Below are 20,746 nucleotides of genomic sequence, written 5' to 3' on the forward strand. Positions count from 1 at the left end.
TCAGCAGAAGCGCACAGGCAGCAGAAGCGCCTGCTCAACGGATGCTTTTAAATATATATAAATATACCCCCACCCCAATATACACACACGCGGTGCTAATGCAACCGAGAATCTCTCGCTTCTGTAGCAGCCAGCCAACGTGAGCGATCTTGTTCGTTGCTCTTCTCGCTGCCTACCTGCATACATGCACGCGCACGCTCTCCTCTCCAGCGCTCCACTCGTGAGCGCGTCTGCTCCTCGGCCGGTGCGCACCCAGGAGGCATTTAAAGCAGCGAGCTCGAAGGAGGACGCGGCTTCTGTCCGGGGTGTGTTTTCTGAGCTTCCAGCGCCACCTGCCGGGCAGAAGTAGCAACGCAGCTACTCGCCCCCCAAAGAACCCGAGCGGAGCCAAAGCATTATAAGGAGATATATTCCCAGCGCCCCCAACCCGCCCCGACCGCTCCTTCCAGACTGGAGTTCCCACCACCAACACCCTTCGAAAACGTTTCTCTTTTTAGTTTGGCCAAAACGCTGATCCGATCGCTTAGCAACAGTTTCGCTGACTTTTCTGCTTTCCACTGCACAATTTATGAGCTGCCTTTCTTGAGTTGGCAGCAGCCAAGAAACGCCGCCGCTCTGAATTTATTTCAGTTTATTTGCAGTCACCCGGACCTTGAGAAAAAAGAAGCAGCAGAAGCAGATCTCTTTCAGACGCGTCGATCCCCCGGCCAGAGAATCATTTCGCACACAATGAAAAGAAAACGCAATGTTGCACACACAAAAACTCGAGTCCAAACGTGAGCGATTGCCCCCACAACAAAACTACCAACTGGAAAGGAGAAACTTACATATAAGGAGCTGTTACACAGCCAGAGAAGGCGCGGTATGAGGGCGAGAGAGAGACGGAGAGGCAGAGAAAGAGCTTCCGACGCCCAGCCAGTGTGAAGCAGTTGCGACCAGGGATTTCCCTTGCCCACGTCGAGGGGGATTCCTTGCCCACCCCCAACTCCCGCTCAGCTTGATAAAAATGGGGCGCAGGAACTAAAGATCCCCAGGGACAAACGATGCGCGCCTTTCTTTTTAAACGCCACTATTCTAAGCAATCGCCAGCGGAGAGAAAAAGGCAGCAAACCAGTAACTATTTGCGTCTGCAGCCTTTTCAGAGCCCAGAACAGCAAGAGCTGATGAGAAGCCGTCGGATGCCACGCTCGTCTTTGATTCCCTCCCTCCTGAATCATCTGCCCTTTAGGGGGAAAGCTGACCCGAGACCCTCGACGACCTCCTGCCATCAAATCCGAGGACATCGCCCCCCCCCCGCGCGCGCGCCCTATAAAATCCACGCTTCCACGGCAGGGAGCCCGCGCGCTCCGGCTCGCCCGCGCCGCCAGCCCCGGCGCACCAGCAGCGCCTCTCGCCTGGGGCGCCTTCGCGCGCGCGCGGGGGCTGCTGCTGCTGCTGCCAGGGCTCGGCCGGCCCGAGGCGAGAAAGGGCTCCCTCTCCGCCGCGCGCGCACAGACCTGGGCTGGCGGCGAGGGCGGCGGCGGCAGCGGAGGGAAAAGGTCCCGGGCACCTTGAGGCAGGGCGCGGCCAGAGGCAGGAGCGGCGGCGGCTGGGCTGCGCGGGGTCGCTCCGTCCGGCAAGCCTCGCCTTCTCCGAGTGGGAAGAGCCTCTCGCCAAGCGCGCTCCTTAAGAGAGGGCTGCTCCCAACTCCGCGCTCGCCTCTCGTAAGCGGTTACGAAACGGCGGCGGGAAAAGGTGGACGGCTGCCACGGGATGAGCTAGGCGCTCCTCTCCTCTCCTCGCTCGTAGGGGAAGAGCGAGCAGCGCCTGCTTGGAAAGGGGCGCATACCTCGCCGCATTCCTGAGGCGTGAGGAGTCCCGCGCGAGCGCAGCCGCAGCCCCCGCCGCGGAAGGGCTCGCGGGGAGGGGGGCGAGGAGGGGGAGGGGCGGGGAGGGGAGGGGAGGGGGCAGCGGCCGCCCAGCCAAGAACACACGTAGCTGCGGCTCTCCGGGCTCCTCCGCGCCCCAGCCAAGCGGCAGCAGCAGCAGCCGCGCGGCAGTGGCTTCTGGCTGAGGCGGGGGCCGGATGGGAGCCCAGGACAGAGAAGCCGCCAGCCGCTGGGGACCTCCGGCCCTTAGCTCGCACCCGGGAGGCTGGCGGGGGGGGAGGGGAGGGGATGTCCCTGAATCCACAAGAGGAAAGATGGGGTCTTCACTGAGAGAAGTTTGAAGTGGAAATACTTGCGGGAAATTGAAGTGACCCTGAATTTCTTGGGAGCATTTATTATTATGATTATGATTATGATTATGATTATTATGATTATTATGATTATTATGATTATGATTATTATTATTATTATTTTGCGCGAGGGGATTATTTCGTGTGGGGAGCTCACGCATTCAGGAGTCAAGGGGTGTGAGACACGCGCCTTTCTAGAAAGTCCCAAGTCTCCTTGGGCATTCAAAAGTTCTGCAAACTCGCGGGTGCGAAATTGAGTGACAAGCAGTCATCTGTACTTGGTGAGCGGGCCGTCCCAAGCGCACAGGATTGCATTCCCTGGTATCGGGGAGAGAGGGGGGAAACCCTCACTCGAGTGTGACATTTGCTGGGAACCCGGAGAATGCTGTTCTCAGGCGGCGAAATTAAACGTTGAGGGACGCCCTGAGGAGAGACCAAAAGGCAGGGGGTTTTCTCATCTCCGGTTTTGACGCCGCCCTCTTTCACACGTTGCTCCCCCATTTCTAACCCGTGTACTCGAATCCTTCTACTGCAAGGTCGCCCTTCACTCACCCACCCTTGAAGTCATCACCTATAGAAAATAAGCAAACACAACTCAGGAAGCGGCTGCCCAGTGCATTTCTTTGGCTGAAACTGGCGCGCTGCCGCTGAAGTACTTGGATTCCTGTCGACTCGCCAGTCCCACTGGGGAGGGAGCGGGGCTTCCACCCGACTTAAATCTTCATTTAGTTTCGTTGGAGGCGGAAGGAGTAGCAGGAATGCAACGTCCAAGTTTGACCAGCCATCATTTCCTCAGACCCTGCAATGTGGCGCCTCGCCTCCCGCGCCTTTCCTCGGAGGGAGAGCGCGCTTCTGCTCGCCGGCACGTGGGCCGGCCGGGCAGCCCGGGATTGGGGGCGGGAAAGGCGGGACAGAGCCTGACGAGAGGAGCTGCGCGAAGCCCGACAGGCGTGGAAGTTGGGGGGGGGGGAGCCTTCCGAGAGCGCTTCTAGTCATCAGCTCAGCAAAGCCCACTGGGCAACCCAGTCAGATGGGCGGGGTACAAAGAAGAAAAACACTACTACTACTACTACTTGACAGCCCTTCGTGCGATTTTTACAGCCCATTCGGGGAGGGGGTCTTTCCTTCCACAGCAAAGCATTAGAAAAACCCAAAAAGTCTCGTCCTCAAAAAAAAGGTGCCTCACACCGAATCAGTCCGCCTGGTTCAGTATGGCGTCCACTAACTGGCAGCTGCTCTCTGTGGGTTCCGACAGGGGCCATTTCCCAGGCCGACCTGGAAATGCTGGGGATTGAATCTGGGTCGTGCAGAACAGATGCTCCGCCGCTGAGCTACGACCCTTCCGCACTGCGAAGCCTCCAGAGAGCGCGCTGCCGAAACTGGGTCTTTGACCCGGGTGAAAGAAAGCCTAGTTTGGCCCCTGCCCAAAGTATCCCTAGGCATATACAATGTGCCACTGAAAGGAAAGGTTGAAGAGAGAAGAAAGGTTGCCACGGTGTCTCCCTGCTAGAACAGCGCAGCTGTCTCCCGGCGAGGGGAAAGTGGTGAGAAAGGAAGAGGCGAAGCGACTTTGGGAACTCCATGGCTTCCGCCCGCTTGTGCCCGAGGATTTAGCCCCGTCGAGGCAACGCGGAAAGTGGACTGTATCCACCACCTCCTATTCCCACCAGCAGGACGCCTAGGCAGGACCCAGCGGCCTGCGCTTAGGCTGCTCCACTGAAGAACCTTTCAGGCAGCCGCTCTTCGCTTTCGGGGTAGAAAAGCCATGCTTAGGACCGCGCGGGAAGAGGGAGCGCCAGCAGTTGCCTCGTCGGCCCGCGAAAAAACCAAAGTGAGCAGCTGTGCTTTTTGGGAACGCGGCAGAGCAGTCATCTACAAGCTCGCCTTCGGGCCTGTGCCTTCTCTGGAGGTCTAGCTCTCCTGGCTTTTTTCAGACTGCGAGCTGAGGGCTCAGCCTGACTGAGACCCGCTCCCTGCTCAGAGAAAACGAGGGCGTGAGGGGGCGGGCAACACTCGACCCCTTCTCCCGGGCCTCTAGCGCTCTGCGTGCAGGGAGCCATCCATTGACTTGATGATGGACAAGCCTTCCATCAGTTAGGCCTCCACCTGGTGCAGCCCGGACACGGGGCTACCGCCTCAGCCCTGGAAAGATGGGAAATGCACGCGTTGATCTTCCTCACACTCCTTAGGCTAAAAACAGAGGCGGCCAGCAAAGAGTGTCGCTCCTCACAGCGGCAGATCCATTCCACACCATATAGTGAAAGCACATTCGATGCACGTGTCAGGCGCATGGCCTCGCCCCCCAAACAATCAGGGAAGCGCTTTCAATGTATGGCGCGCATTTGCACTAAAGCCCATAGGAGGCGGGGTGTTTAGAATCCTCGCAACACTACCCCCAAAATTGAAATAATCCCCTTTCCGTGAGACACAGGCGCAACTCATCTTGGCCAAGCTCGTGTCCAGAGTTCTGTATGTCTCTGGTGGCGCAGCCAGCGCACACCTCAGCATGAGTCCACCTTGATGCGCGGGCGCGCGGGCCGAGTCCTGAACCGCCACGTGCATCCAGCTACAGAAAAGGGAAAGTGGGCGAGAAAGGGAAAGAGATCCGGGAAGAAAAAGGATAGGTGGACAGCCAGGCACTCCGAAGCTGTCCCTCAAAGGCTCTGACGCACAGCAGCATCTCACCTCGCGGTGCTGCTGCCCTTTGCCTACCTATAGCCAGTCGCTTTTGAATTATGGTGCTGGAGGAGACTCTTGAGAGTCCCCTGGACTGCAAGAAGATCAGACTTATCCATTCTGAAGGAAATCAGCCCTGAGTGCTCACTGGAAGGACAGATCCTGAAGCTGAGGCTCCAATACTTTGGCCACCTCATGAGAAGAGAAGACTCCCTGGAAAAGACCCTGATGTTGGGAAAGATGGAAGGCACAAGAATAAGGGGACGACAGAGGACGAGATGGTTGGACAGTGTTCTCGAAGCTACCAGCATGAGTTTGACTAAACTGCGGGAGGCAGTGGAAGACAGGAGTGCCTGGCGTGCTCTGCTCCATGGGGTCACGAAGAGTCGGACACGACTAAACGACTACAAAAGCCAGTCGCGCAGGATGATGTCCCTTGCACCTGGGAGAAACGAGGCCCGTTCACCCCTTCCCTGCCCGGGCTTTCTCTCGGTCCCAACGACGCATCAGGCGAGGCTTCTTCTCCCAAGCCAGTGCCCCCCCCCCGCCCACCTTACCTGGGTTTGGAAAGAAGACGGGAAGCGCGGGGCGAGCAGGACAAAGGGGCCCGGAGGCTCCGCTGCGCGCCTGCCTCCGCCCCCGCGCAGGTGCGCCTGATTCCGATTCGCAGCCCCTCACCCGAGCGCTGGGCCGCGTCGCAGTACTACGGGCGGCGCCCAGGCGAGGAGGAGGCGCAGCATCCCGAAAGACGCCTTTCTTCGCGCCCCCCGCGGCATTCAGGAGCGCCTGCGAGTCGGGCGGACCCGAGAGACAGGCGTGCAGCGGGCAGGGCGAGACCCGGGGGGGGGGGGGAAGAGGGGAAGAAACGCAAAAAGAGGAGAGCCCGGGCCCAGCAAGCCTCGTCTCCTGGCGCAGACTCCCCGATCCTTCCGACTCCCGCCTGGACATTCAAAGCAACCACGTACGCGCTGCTCGCCGCCGTCGGTCCTTTAAGGCTCAAGATTATCTATCTCCAGTATTTCTGCTGCTGCAGCTGCTGCGCCCACCGCGCTCTGCTGGCCGAGGGAAAGATCAGCCGCCCTTCCGAGATCGAGAGGTCCCAGCTGCCCAGAACTGCCACATCCAGAGAGCTCCCACTCAGGCACCAGAAATGGGCTTCCTTTTTGCCAGGGACCCTTTAGAAGGGCTTCCCTTTAACCCTCCTCTGCGCGGAATTCTGCGTAGGAGGGGAAAAAGCGGAGCAAGGTCCATTTGTTGTCCAATAGCCCTCCCTAGCGGCCACTGTTGTTATTACCATCAACAGGAAATCTTGCCATATCCATTCACCTTTCCATCTGGCAATACTGTAACGGGTTGCTAACAGCTAGGTTGGGAAGCGGGTGTCGCTGTGGTCTAAACCACAGAGCGTAGGACTTGCCGATCAGAAGGTCGGCGGTTCAAATCCCCGCGACGGGGTGAGCTCCCGTTGCTCAGTCCCTGCTCCTGCCAACCTAGCAGTTCGAAAGCACCTCAAAGTGCAAGTAGATAAATAGGTACCTCTTCGGTGGGAAGGTAAATGGCGTCTCCGTGCGCTGCTCTGGTTTGCCAGAAGTGGCTTAGTCATGCTGGCCACATGACCTGGAAGCTCCCTTGGCCAATAAAGTGAGATGAGCGCTGCAACCCCAGAGTCGGCCACGACTGGATCTAATGGTAAGGGGTCCCTTTACCTTTACCTAAAAGCTAGGTTTGGGGTGCTGTTGCCTGGCGCAACAGCATCAAAGCCGCATTTCCTTCCGCCACCCCCCTCACTACACGGCAAGAACTTAAAGAAAAGTCTCCAAGTTAGCGGTGGTAGAATTGGATGACATTGACATAGTACCGTAGACTCCTGTGAGGGCATGAACTATCATGCCAAATCTCATCAGGATGGTTGCAGTACAATGCAGTACACCTACATTGGCAGCTTTTACAGCTTGGGGGTGGGTAAAAAAAACACAGTATAGGTTGTCACACTATATTCCTAACTATATTACTGAGGGCATCAACTTAGTAGAATGATGTTTTTGTTTGGAACAGATTGGAGCCCCTAAGGCAGTCGGTGTCTTGTGTGCCTCTTTCCGGCAACTCCTGCAGCCAAGCTGGTGCCAAATGGATAATTCTGCTTTTCTTTGGACCACATTGGCAAGGCCAAGGGGGTGGGCTGGGTCTCATTGTCTGCTTTGACCTCACCTCCAGAAGTGCACTCCATTGTCTCTTGAGACAGATGGATGCCAAGAAGCTACTGATTCAAGAGCTTGTGTTCCAGGGGACCCCCCCCAAAAAAAATATTGCCTACCTCATTATTCCCAACAGCCTAGATATCTATTTGCAAGGCAACCTGAGTTATTTCGTTGACCTGGAATCTATCAGATCATATATCCATCATGGAGACTTAGACTGTCCCAATGTCGGAACCTTCTGAGCTTGCTCCAACCATTTTGAGCTTACCCAAAGACCTTGTACTAATTAGGGGTCAGCAAACTTTTTCAGCAGGGAGCCGGTCCAATGTCCCTCACACCTTGGAGGGAGGGCGGATTATTTTTTTTGGGGGGGGGTGGATGAACGAATTCCTATGCCCCACAAATAACCCAGAGATGCATTTTAAATAAAAGAGCACATTCTACTCATGTAAAAACGCGCTGATTCCTGGACCATCCATGGGCCGGATTTAGAAGGTGATTGGGCCAGATCTGACCCCTGGGCCTTAGTTTGTCTACCCATGAATTAGCCCATGGACCCACCAAGCCTCCCTGTTTGGCTGTCAACTGATTGGTGGTGCCTGCAAAGCCCTGTGGGAAATGACTTCACAAGACTTGACCATCACCTGATTGTCAATCATTGCAAAGCCCTTTGCAAAGCACTCTGCAGACTACCTGGCTGCTCTATAGTCATTCCTATACTTGCCATTGCTATGATTTACCAACACCATGCTTTATGGGTGGTTCGCACAACTATTCTCGCCACCCATCCAAGTCAACCCAAGAAAATTACTTCAGTGCATTTCTGTGTGCTGAACCAGTCTTCAGAATGCTTAAAATACCTTGTCTGGATCACTGTGCAATGTGTCACAATCTGAAGATACATTGATAACCATGGGTGGACACACGTAGATCTGCATTGCACAACCACGCACAGGTCTTTAGCCTGAAATAAACCAGCATGTTAATCCCAAAGCATTGATGGTTGCTTTGGACATTATCAGTTGGGAGAAGGAAGCAGCACTCTTAAGTGAGGAAAGAGCTCCAGAAAGAAAGAAAAGACTGTGATAGTCTGACTACATTTCAGAAGTCTTAAAGCACAGGGATCTAGGTACCTTCTCAAACATGTGTTTCTGATATGCAGCATTTGAATGGATTTTCCCTGGCTATTAAAAGAACAAATGAATGAACCATATTGTCATGCTTGCCTAAGATCTACACCACACTGTTTCACAAGAGGCATGTTCAGGGTGAAAGTTAATATGATTTATAAATGACTCACAAGCACTTCAAACTTCCAATTTTTTCACTTTCATGATAAGGAAAAATCACAACTTTTTAGCTGCTTATGTTTCTCTGTAAAACACTGCATACATTGGCAGTGCTAAGTAAACATTGATATGTACCTAATACAAAAAAATTATTTCAGAGGACTTTGTTTAGACTTTCAATTGGGTCTGTCCCAAGTACGGTAGGTAGCATCAACTAAACCCATCAGTCCGCAAAGCCCTCACCTGAGTATAGCTGCCTTGTTGCATGAGTAAAAGTGAGGAACAGAAACTTCTGAATGTGCTGTGTATTTTACCAGGCTGTTACTGTGTGTTTGCTGTTAATCCCAAACTCGGCCTTTCTATGCATGTTCTAGGAGCCCATCATTATCCTGGGTCCCATTCTTTTCATTTCCCACATCCTTTAGCCACTTGAACAGGTAAACCCACCTGTGGCTATTTTAGCACAATCAAATGTGCAACAAAGGCTATTTGTATCAAAACGTTGGTTTTTTGCATTTAATATGCTGAAATTCTAGTCTAATGAAACATATTTGACGTTACTGAAAACTATTTTGTTCTGTTTACTGTGTGCCTACGTGCTGAGTACACAATGTGCTATTCAGAAGGCATTCCTGAAATGCGCAAACATTTACCAGCATATTCTGGTCTGCCTGAATCTTGGATAACGATGTTAGTTTGCAATCTTAATCCACCTATGCAGAAGTCATTTGCTTAAACTCTATGCATCTTACTTCCAAATAAATGCATTTATAAAGTATTGTAAGATTCTCTAGGAAGGAACATGTGGCTCCAACATTTTTCTTCTTATTCAGTAAACAAGACAGGCGGAGAACTTTTATCTAGATGTAACATCTAACATATCCACATGCTTAATTTTCTATTTTGATAAACTTAAAAGAATGTTTTTCTTCACGGAGGAAAAAGCCTCTGGAATTGAATCCAGCGAAAGATAGTTATTCTCACAGCATCTTTTCCAATGTTTCTTAAAAACTTTTTTTCAGGGTGACATGTGCAAGTTGGCCATGTAGCTTGGAACCATGGGTATTTTCTCATCTGTCAGGCCTGAGCAATGTGTGATCTCCCCTATGGAGCGGAATGTAGCCAGGGGCAGTGTCCAGCAGCTGATCAGGAGCTTGATAAGCCTGCTGTTTGTGATTCCTGCCTGGAACGACAAAAACAGGAGTGGGGGGAGGATTGTTCCTGGCAGGCCACCGTCCATGATGAGTGGAGTGTTTGGCTTGGCAGGCCAACACATAGGCATGCCGATTAGGAATATTCACACCAACACAAATTCTGTGCCTTCTCATAGTGGAATACCAGGGGAGGCTGGTCTCCTAGAGAGCAAACAGAGCACTGCTGCACCTCAGTTTCCCCACAGCCAGCTCCCACTGGCCTGCCTTCTTGCAAGATGCCCAGAGAGTGGCAGGGACTGTCAGCTCCTTCCTACTCCTCATTGTCTTTATAGAACTCAACAATGAGGAAGATGGGGGCAAAAGTAAAATTAGCTGAATCTACCTGCCATTGTCTTTGGCTTTAAACTTACTACTGCTTTCCTTGTCTTCCACCCTACCAGTCCCAGTCTGGTGGGAAGTGTCCTCCTGATCGTGGTTTTTTTTAAAAAAAAAAAATTATTGAGATTTTATACAATAAAACAAGCATACAACAAAAGAAAACAAGCGTCACAAAGAAAAAAGAGAAAGACAACAAAGACATAAACAAGAAAAAATCCAATTTTTAAACTTATTATTATCCTTCTTTTCTTGACTTCCTCACACCTCCCCTCTCTGTGTTCCCCTATACAAAATCAAATTCAGCAAATTCTAACCCTCTTTCATACCTCATTTATAGTTACATATTTCAACCTATTATGTCTCCAATTTTTCTTCTCTTTTCAAAATCAATTTTTACCTATTCTTTATAGCTTAAACCCTTATACCATTTTGTTTAAGTTTGACATAATATTACTCTGGTCTTTTCCCCCTTTTTGTTTTAAAATTTTTTGCATACTCCTTTTAACTATGTCACTGATGCCATATTCTCTTTAAGTCCAACATCATTTTAACATTCAAACATTTTACAGTGTTTCTGCAAGTAGTCTTTAAACTTCTTCCAGTCCTCTTCCATCGACTCTTCTCCCAGGTCACGAATTCTGCCAGTCATTTCTGCCATCTCCATATAGTCTATCACCTGATCGTGGTTTTTCCTCCCCCCTGATCCAAGTTTACTATGATTTTGTAGGTGATGTCCTGGAAAGGTGTAGCATGTTATGTGATCACAAACTTTTTATCACTCTACGTATCCCAGACAAGGAGAGAAGCCCACCTTTTCCATGGCTGCCATGTTCAGGTCTTTTTAATTGGCAATATATCCATTCCTTCCAGACACTTTCTTGCAATACAAAAAAAAGAAAGAAACAAACTATGCTTTTTGGTGCTTTTTTTTAGCAGCTTAAAAAAGCAAGCAGGACAACTGCACCATGGGCCATTTAGATATTTACATTTTATTCCTATAAGGTAGGGGTAGCCAACTCCCAAGAGACTGTGATCTACTTGCAGAGTTAAAAACTGACAGTGATTTACCCCCTTTTTGTGGGTTCAGGTCAAAGTTGTTGAGCTTATTTTTATGGGCTGCAGGGCTAAAATGTTTAGCTTTTTTTAGGGGAGCCAAAGTTATTGGGCTTCTTTGGAGGGAGCCAATGATCTACCACAGACGTCCAGTGATCTACCGGTAGATCACAATCTACCTGTTGGACGTGCCTGCTATAAGGTGTCAGCACTCTACCCTATTTGCATAAAATAACCAATGTGAATTGATGATGATGATGATGATGATGTATTACTTATGTCCCACCCATCTGATTGAGTTGCCTTAACCACTCTGGGCGACTTCCAATGGAATACAAAAACATAATGAAACATCAGACATTAAAAACTTCCAGATAGAGGGCTGCCTTCTGGTCTCCTGAATGTCATATAGCTGTTTGTCTCTTTGACATCTGATGGGAGAGTGTTCTACAGGGAGGGTGCCACTGCCGAAAAGGCCCTCTGCCTGGTTCCCTGTAGCTTTGTTTCTCACAGTGAGGGAACTGCCAGAAGGCCCTCAGCGCTGGATCTCAGTGCCCGGGCTGAACGATGGGGGTGGAGACACTCCTTCAGATATACATGCTGAATAATGAAGTTCAAACTTCCAGCATTAGCCTAATCTTTTAAAAAGGATGCTGGAACACTAACAGACTAACAGTCATGGGGGTGGTAGATGTTCTCTCTTCTTTTTCTTTTAAAGTGGAAAATTATTTCCCTTAGTGACAATTTATTATACCATTCTGGCTTTTTAATCTGATCTTTCCTTTACATAATGCTCTGAAAGGAATACGCCAACGTACTAATAAATCAAAAGCCTGGGAAACAAAACATGGCAAAACGGTTCCACTAATAGAAAAGACAATGTTCATGAATACTTACTTGTCTGTAGGTGAACATTTGTTTTCATGTAATTAAATAACTTGCATTGGCTCTGACTTACCTTTCTGAATCTTCTAAAATGAACACAATGGTTTAAGAAAATAGGCTTAAATTTTAAAGTTGGATGTATGTGTCAATGAAACATGCCGTTAACACTTAATTAACTTCGCAGCATGCCCAGAATGAAAAATGTATGAAAATCTATATAAAGCTCTTTTACAAAATCAGTTTGCCTAGAAGGTTTGCCAGTTACTTCAGACTTTGGCTTCAATCCTTTACTCACTTACCTAGAACCAAGTCTGATTCAACTCAGTGGTGCTTCCTTACTTATTCAGTGCAATTACCTTAGGAATTTGTTCTCCATCATTTAGCTACCTATAGTTGGAAAGTCATTTTGGATAAACACACTGGACCTGAGCTGCATTTAGGGCCGTGCAAGTGGTTTCCCCAAACACGGCACTGAGTGAAGGGGGCACAAAATTGAGAAGATCCATCATTGGGCAGGGTGCAAATAAGCAATCTTCTTCTTCTTCTTCTTCTTCTTCTTCTTCTTCTTCTTCTTCTTCTTCTTCTTCTTCTTTCAGCCCTCTGGAGCTGCTATGGGTGCATGTGCAGAGACGGTTTTAGGGTAGTGCATCCGGTTCGGCCGCATTGAGTGCTGCGCTGCAGGGGGTGCCACAAAAATGCTGTAGAACAAAGCAAGAGAGGCAGGGGGCATATAATTTTAGCATTGTGCTGGGCACTGTTAAAATGTGAGAGCACCATGGGCGGAGGGTGGAGTTCCATTGCCCAAGCAGAAGTTATTTCCCTCACACAATTTCACTGAATGCAACCCATGCTATTTTTCCACTGAAGCTGAACAGAACACCATGGATGCAGATCCTGATTTGCTCTCCTTCTCCCCCACCCCACCCCACCCCCCGCCACCTCCCAGTTAAGTAAGACCAGCAACTTGCTCAGCATTAAATTACGTTTAAGTTTGGAACCTCCTGGAGAATGGGTTCGTCAACACGGCATGCTGCCTAGAGAACCTCCGTTATCGTAGTGCCAACATTCACGCACATGCTCTAGCTAACGTGTCCTTGGTTTTCCAAAATGGTTCCTGTCAATAGTGCAATGCTGCTACCCTTGCCTTCACCACCATGAAATGTAATCTGTGGTGTGTCTGGATGGGTTGTGGTCTCTAGCCAAGGAAAGAGATGGTGGGGGGATCCAGGCTGGGGGGGGGGAAATCTTGAACAGAGGTCTGGGGGACAAATCATATCACCCCAAAGTAGCTAAGCGGGTCAACGCAAAAGGGAAGAGGCCAAAGGGGCTCACCTCCCCTTTCCTGTAATTTGAGAACTGCTGCTTTGGGGGGGGGGGTTGGGGACAAGATACAGTGGTACCTCAAGTTACAAACACCTCAGGTTACAAACACTTTGGGTTACAGACTCCGCTAACCCGGAAGTAGTACATTGGGTTAAGAACTTTACCTCAGGATGAGAACAGAAATCATGCGGCGGCAGCACGGGAGGCCCCATTAGCTAAAGTAGTGCTTCAGGTTAAGAATAGTTTCAGGTTAAGAACGGACCTCTGGAACGAATTAAGTTTGTAACCAGAGGTACCTCTGTATATCGTTTAAGTACCTTGGCATTTTATGTCAAGAACTCAGGCCAAGCCACCTGGTTCTCCCACCCTGCTGACAGGCCAGTTACACCAGCATAAAGCCCCTATATCCCTGACATCAACACTGGGGAGTATCTCAAGATATATGGCTGCTGGTGGCTTCAAAATCCAAAAGCTCCCCAACCAGCACATTTGGAGCACAGGATGGCATTCTAAGGATGGCTTTGTGAAAGCCTGCTGCCCAGTGAATGGAAGAGTGTGAACTTAGCACACAATAGGGGAGAGCTTTTTATTAATTTAGACACCCAAATATGGCATGAAAGCTTCTAAGCTTACATGCTCGCTGCTGCAACCCTAGCTTTGCTATGTGATTATAGCACCGTGTAAATTTAGGTTCATGATGTCACATTTTTGAAGCCACAAGGGACCTTTCAAATTGGCCAACAGGATGAGCTATGCAGGAGCCATGGAGAGTTGTGCAGCAGTTCCTTCATCAAAAGCATTAACTTCCCGTTGAGCTAGATTGTATCATTTATAAAGATAAGAACATCCGTACTATGGAGATGAGATGACTTCAAACAATATTTTGCAGTGTGTCCAATTCATGACATTAAATAAGAGAGAGCACTGAGAAAAATGACAGCCGCCAGCATGGCTCCTCCAATACTCATTTTTTCCATTGAGCACAGATCAGTAAAATATTTTAGTCATGCATTTCCATTTATAAATAAAACAGCTATAGATAAGATGAAATACAAGGTCAATCTTTCCATTTAAAAAAGAGCAACATTTCCAATGCTTAAATTATAACAGGAGGGGCAGAAATCACAACATGAGTCAACTTGACAGGGAAGCATTAGGGAGTTTTAAACAGTTTTGAAAATGAACTTAAATTGGATTGGATCCAGAGTGTCTGTTTCATGAACAAAGGGACTCCTTCAATATGTATAAGCTCCTGTTGGACAATGGCGAGGGGTAGACAATTAGCTGTTCCTAATCAGCCTTCACATTACCTCCTACACTGATCTGGAGAGTCTTGCAACCCCCTGGAGCCGCTTTTGGGGATGCACACTGACCTGCTGGAGAAGCTCATTCCCCATCTTCCTCCAGTGGGAGCATCTCATCAATAAAGTTCCACTATGGAAACTCTGTATCTAAGCAATGGCATAGTGTGAGGGAGTCTACAGGGTGGTTGCCCTGGTGCAAAATTGTTAGGGGCAAAAAAATTCAACACCCAGTGCTGCCTCAATGCAGCTGTGTGTTCCTGTTGCTGGGCTCCATTGAAAACAGTTTCTCCATGCAAACCAGGAAGTGACCTCTCCAAACAACGGATCAACTCTCTCGGCAGCTGCGATCTCCTGGGTCACGCAGGTGCAGTTAGGCAGCTGAATGCACATGCATACTCCATCTCTCATGTCCTGTTCCAAGCACTATACCACACTGGAACCACCATTTTGTTTTGGGATGTTGTTTTTTTAAAAAAGTCACCTGCCTTGACTGCTGCTCTTTCTCAGTTTCATACCCTACAAAAAGTTTGGATTTTCTGAGGCAGGACATGGGAATTAAACACTGCTGTTGCTGTGACAGAAGAAGAAGAAGAAGTCGTCGTCCAATTTTTCACCCTATGGATTTCAGTATCAAACTGGATTTATGGGCTAGGATCCAAAGAACTATGAAACTAGTCTGATGAGTCCAAATTGACTTTAAATTTGCTTTTCTCAAAACCTTAACCCCCTCCCCCTGCCACACGGCAAATGGACTTCTGAAACTGACGTGAGTTTCAAAAACAGACAATAATGTGACATATGGGGAGGCACAAAAAAGGAAAACATTTTACTGGGCCTTTGTATGAACCTAAGTAGTTCTTTGGATACCGTCCACAACATTCCCAAACTATATATAGCTTTTGTAACATCTGCCTTTTGAGTCACACCTACCTGGATTAGTTGTGGCTATGCAGTGTATGCTCCATTTTCTAATGTGCTCCTAATGATTATGCTTTTTTAAAAGAGTTTCTTAGCTCATTGCACGGAGAGTGACAACTGCTAACAACACGCCAGCCTGTAGTCTGTGCAGAAGCAGGGGTGGGGAACTGCAGGTGCTGTTGGACTGCAACTCTCCTCAGCCCTAGCCAGCATGGCTGATGGTCAGGGGTGATGGAAGTTGTAATCCAACAGGATATGGCGGTAATCTTACAGGTTCTCCATCCTAAAGCTCAACGGCTGAAAGAAAGCCCAAAAGGAAAAGAGAATATGTCACAGACATGCATTGCAAATCCTTCTAGCTACAGCTACTTTTCAGAAGAATTTTAAGTGCCTGCTTAAGATGGCCTTTGGCGGAAAGTCTTCGAATTAGATGAAATCTTATTATTTTGCTGGTACTGGTCTTTGTCCCCCATGACATGCTTGCAGAGAAGCTGGTGAAATGTGGTCTGGATGAGGTAACCGTTAGGACTGAGGGGTCTTAGTAGACCACAAGCTTCACATGAGTCAATAGTGTGATGCAGCAGCAAAAACAAGCTAATGCTATTCTAGGCTGCATCAACAAAAGTATAGTGTCCTGCTCAAGGGATGCAGCAGTACTGCTCTAGTCTGCCTTGGTCAGACCACACCTGGAATACCGTGTCCTATTTGGGTGCCACAATTTAAGGATTTTGCCAAGCTGGAGCATGTGCAGAGGAGGATAACCAAGAGTCTGGAAACCAAGTTTTATGAGGAATGGTTGAGGGAGTTGGATATTTTTAGCCTGGAAAAGAGGAGACCAAGATATGATAGCCATCTTCAAACATCTCAAGGGCTGTCACATGGAGCAAGCTTGTTTTCTCCTGCTCCGGAGGATAGGATTCGATCCAATGGCTTCAAGTTACAAGAAAGGAGATTTCGACAGGAAGAACTTTCTGACAGTTAGAGCTGTTCAACAGTGAAATGGGCTCCCGCGGGAGATTGTAGAGTCTTCTTCCTTGGAGGTTTTTAAGCAAAGGTTGGATGGCCATTTGTCATGGATGCTTTAGTTCAGATTCCTGCTTTGCAGACAATTGGATTAGACGACTCTCTGGGTCCCTTCAACTTTACATTCTAGGATTTGTGATCCACTGAGTCTTTGGGGTGGGACAGGCCACACATCTAAATAGCATAAATAGTGCTAGTGACACCATTTACTCTTTTGTGCAACCTCTACTTATTCCATACTGAGATATATATTTTTTGTAATGGGAGGGGCATTTTCCACTTCACTTAATATGCTAAGTACACAGTTTTCTCTCTTTTCCCATCACACTTAAACTAAAGCTGTATTTCTATAGCTTTCACAGTGCAAGAGTTCTTATGTATTTGTGTAAGAACGCAGTCTGTTATACAAGTAAAACTGGATGTACATACCTTAACTCACAACTGCTTGGCATCCATAAAGTTTAAATGACCATGACTTTTGTCTGAGTGAGTTAGCTATACCCATAGATGTTCCACCCATAATTCTTTACTCCTCTATTTCCAACTTCAAACACCCATGCTCCCCATAAAAAAAAATCTCTCTGATCACCTTACACATAATCTCTGAACAACCTTGATCTTATTTCACATAAAGAACACGTTCTTACCTGTTTCTTCCTTGTCATCTGGTTTTTGTGTCCTCCAAACATGTTGAGGTTTTAACACACACGGAGCTCTGACCTGACTTGATGTGCTGGCAGATTTGCTCCATCAGCAAAAATAAAAATAAAAAATAAAAAATAATCCACCAGTGGAATTCCAAAGCTGTGAATATTCAAAACCATATTGCTAAACAAGTATTTTTGAACCAAAAACAAAATTCCAGGCATCGTAGAGACAAGACAGCACAGCATCTTGTGATGAGACAGTCAAAAGATAACACTTTTCTGAAGAATCAGACAGACCATGGAACTTGAAGAAAGGGAAAACTCAGGTCAGCTCAAACTCTTTTTCCATCTAGTTTCCTAATTTGATTTAAGCAGGTGGTACCCTAACAAGCAATAATAGTCATTTGTGCTGCAATGCCATTCTAGTTATTTGCCTGCAATGCCATTCTAGTGTTGCTTCAACGTCTCAATTTTAAAAGGTGCACTTTAAAAAAAATAAAAAATGGCTGAGTCTGATCCACTGCATTCAGTAAACTGGGCAGTGCAATCCTATGAATATTTCTACAGAATTAAATCCCGCTGTGCCCAGTGGAGTTTACCTCCAGGTAACTGTGCAGAAAAATGTCACCTTAACCCTAACTTACTCACATGAGGAAAGGATAAATGTATTGGGGGAATTTAGTGAAAAAACAAAGGGCCCACCCACACTTTCGTTTGACCCATGTCATCATCATATTCTGTGTCAATCTCTTATACCAGGTCTGAGAGCTTTCCCCATCACACTTCTTGCTCCAGTTAAAACCTGATGTTTACCACTGAATTGGGTTTGACGAGATCCCCGCTTCCTAAACTGCTGTGAAAATACGATTCCTCATACTTTCCCTGGAACTGTGTTTGGAGGCCATTTGATCTCACCTCCTTTATTTGCTGCCTACCCCTCAAGGATCATTTCCAGTTTCTGAGCATTGCACTTCCAGTTCTCAGCATGGCTGACCTGACCCGCATTCTTGCAGGTTCCATCTTTTTTTTCTAAATCCCCTCTAGTTTAGTGCTTACATGAAATTATTGATCGTATGATATATGCACAAAACACACCTGCCCATCTTCACAATTTGCTGACTCTCTGCCATGGGTGGATGGAGCTGAAGGTGGAGACAACACCAAAAGCAGACTACTTGCTTACAAGAAGAATGACCTGGAAAACATGGGGTTTCAGGGGTTTCTCTCAGAGTAAAACCCAAGGCAAAAATCACCCGGTCCCAGACCAAACTGAAAACAAGGCAAGGAGATGCGGACTTAAGTGGGTGGAACCCAAGAGGCTTCTTGGAAAATTTGTGATTTTGAATTTCACTTGTTATTTTCATTAGTGTTATGCAAAGGCATACTAATGTCATAAGCAGACAGAGAGACAGAAGTACTTTCCTGTTATCAGACCAGAACCTGCTGCCAACCAGTTTTGGCTGGTCCTGAATTCTAGTATTATGAGAGGGGCAGAAAAACACCTATCAGCATTGGGCTACCAGTTAAAAAGCTGGTGGCCTTTGCTATAGATACCACCATGGACAAAGATGGCTCCTAAGCTGCATAACTGTTCCTTCAGTTGATATGTACAAGAATATCCATTTATTGCTTTAGGCCCTAATTCAGGCCTTCATTTCCCCCCATTCCATATTAGGAAATCTAAAAATGGCTATACCTTTCCCCACCTTTGACAGAAATGGATATATTATGGGCAAATAGGTCCAGGATTGTTTTTGGTTTGGCTTCATTCAGCTTGGGACTGGGCATCTTTAAAATGTATTCTTTAAAACATAACCACACAGAAGGTACATTCTTTCACCTTTGGTGGACGTGCCCAAGGATTAAGGCTTTCTGGGAGACGATATATAATGAACTAAAAAAGGTACTTAAGTACACTTTCCCTAAGAAACCAGAGGCCTTTCTCCTGAGCATAGTTGGCCAATTGGTGTTAAAGAAGGATAGAAATTTTTTTATGTACGCAACAGCAGCAGCAAGAATACTCATCGCAAAGCATTGGAAGACACAAGACCTACCCACTCTGGAAGAATGGCAGATGCAAGTAATAGAATATATGGAGATGGCGGAAATGACTGGCAGAATCCGAGACCAGGGAGAAGAGTCGGTAGAAGAAGATTGGAAGAAATTTAAAATTTACTTACAGAAATATTGTAAAATTTTTGAATGTTAATGGTATTGAAATGAACTGAAGGGGTTCTAGCAACGAGTTAAAAATAAGATTGGATGGATAATTAGACAAATAAATTGGGTATGATTTTGCTGAATTAATTTTCAACAGGGATACAAAAAAGGGAGATGTGAGGAAGTCAAGAAAATAAGTGAATCAAAGATGAGAAGTAAAAAGAGGGTGTCAGGGGCTCAGGAGCAGAGGCACAGGGGAGAGAGGAAATGGAGAGCGAAGGGGAAGAATCTGAGGGCAGCGTAGGGGAGTATGACAGTGGCCCGAGAGATTCCATGAGCTTCTCCAGCGAATCAGAAGATTCCCAGAGGGGGGCGCCGATGGCCAGGGCAAGGGGGGTCCCAGGGGGGATGCACCAGAAGCAAGGGGCCAGCGGGGACTCCCAAAGCAGCAGCGGGGGATCAGGACCAGCTCCCCCACCAGAGCGTAGTGGGGGGGATAAGTCCCATGTATCAGGGCCAGTGTCTCCTCCAGCAGGGAGAGAAGATGAGTCAGGGCTGACCACGCCTCTATTGGAGAGTGAGGGAACGGAGGGGGAGTCAGGTCCAGCTAGCCTCCCCGAAGGGGGAAGCAGTGACAGGAGCAGTGCGGTCAGGAGGAAGGTTGCCGGCTGGGCGCGGGCGCCAAGTTTGAATGTACAGGCGCGTGGGACAGCAGAAAACCCGGATTGGGAACCAGGTCCTAAAGCCCGCCGGAGGCAGGGGGAAGACTCAGGGGACTCGGCGTCAGAAGAGTCTAGAAAGGGCAAGACCCCAGCGGACAGGCGGAGCCAGAGGAGGAAAGAGCAAAGGAAGAGGTGGAGCAAGGCTAGAGTCTTAAACTGGTGTCTGGGGGGAGGAGATTCAGACGGAGCTTCAGCGGTCTAGAGTTTGAGACGTAGAGCTGCGCGCCGCGGCTTTGAAATCGAAACTGGACTTCAATAAAGACTGTTGTATATAACAACGAACTGGCGTTGGTCCTTTGTGAGCTGGGACCTCGGGCAGCTCTGACAGAGGGATTTTTGTGTTTTTTCTTTTTTTTCTTAAAATGTGTTTTTTCTTTTCTTTTTTGAAACTATTTTTTCTTTTTTCTTATAATTTTGTATTTTTGTGTATTTGTTCTTGTTTTTTCTTATGTTTGTTGTCTTTTCTAAAACTTAATAAAATATTTTTTTAAAAAAACATAACCACATATAGCTTTTAATTTTGCGGGAAGTACTTAATGAAATTCGCAAGCATATTAGACCCACCTGAAGGGGGCGAATCCTGCCAAAATTCAGGAGGGCGGCTGTAGTGATTTTCCTGCATGGGCAGCCTGTACTGTTTTGGACTGGAGAAAAAATGAACCCTACTTGAAATTGATGGGACTTAAGTTACAGCACAATCCTAACTGTATCTAGTGAGAAATAAGTTCTATTGCATGCAAGGGAACTTACTCTCAGGCAGGGGTGCTAACTTGCATGGGGCGGGGGGGGGGGGAGGCG

At 47.9% G+C, this 20,746-nt stretch overlaps 2 protein-coding genes across 7 annotated transcripts in view; both read right to left on the minus strand.

Annotated features, from left to right (window-relative positions):
- COL12A1 (collagen type XII alpha 1 chain) overlaps positions 1–1,661 on the minus strand; it is a 113,280-nt gene extending 111,619 nt beyond the window's left edge. The window contains exon 1 of one of the 6 annotated variants that reach the window (XM_081856639.1): positions 1,550–1,658. The gene's annotated coding sequence lies outside the window, so the exon portion shown is untranslated. Of the gene's footprint in view, positions 1–176; positions 196–1,549 lie in introns of those variants that run through there. The other 5 variants (XM_081856643.1, XM_081856644.1, XM_081856640.1 and 2 more) reach the window with 5 other exon arrangements.
- The window catches only part of TMEM30A (transmembrane protein 30A), a 93,107-nt gene that overhangs the window by 43,612 nt on the left and 28,749 nt on the right, over positions 1–20,746 (minus strand). The window lies entirely within an intron of this gene.

The sequence above is a fragment of the Podarcis erhardii genome (genome assembly GCF_964252035.2).
Source record: "Podarcis erhardii genome assembly, chromosome: 3".
In the NCBI taxonomy this organism is placed as follows: domain Eukaryota; kingdom Metazoa; phylum Chordata; class Lepidosauria; order Squamata; family Lacertidae; genus Podarcis; species Podarcis erhardii.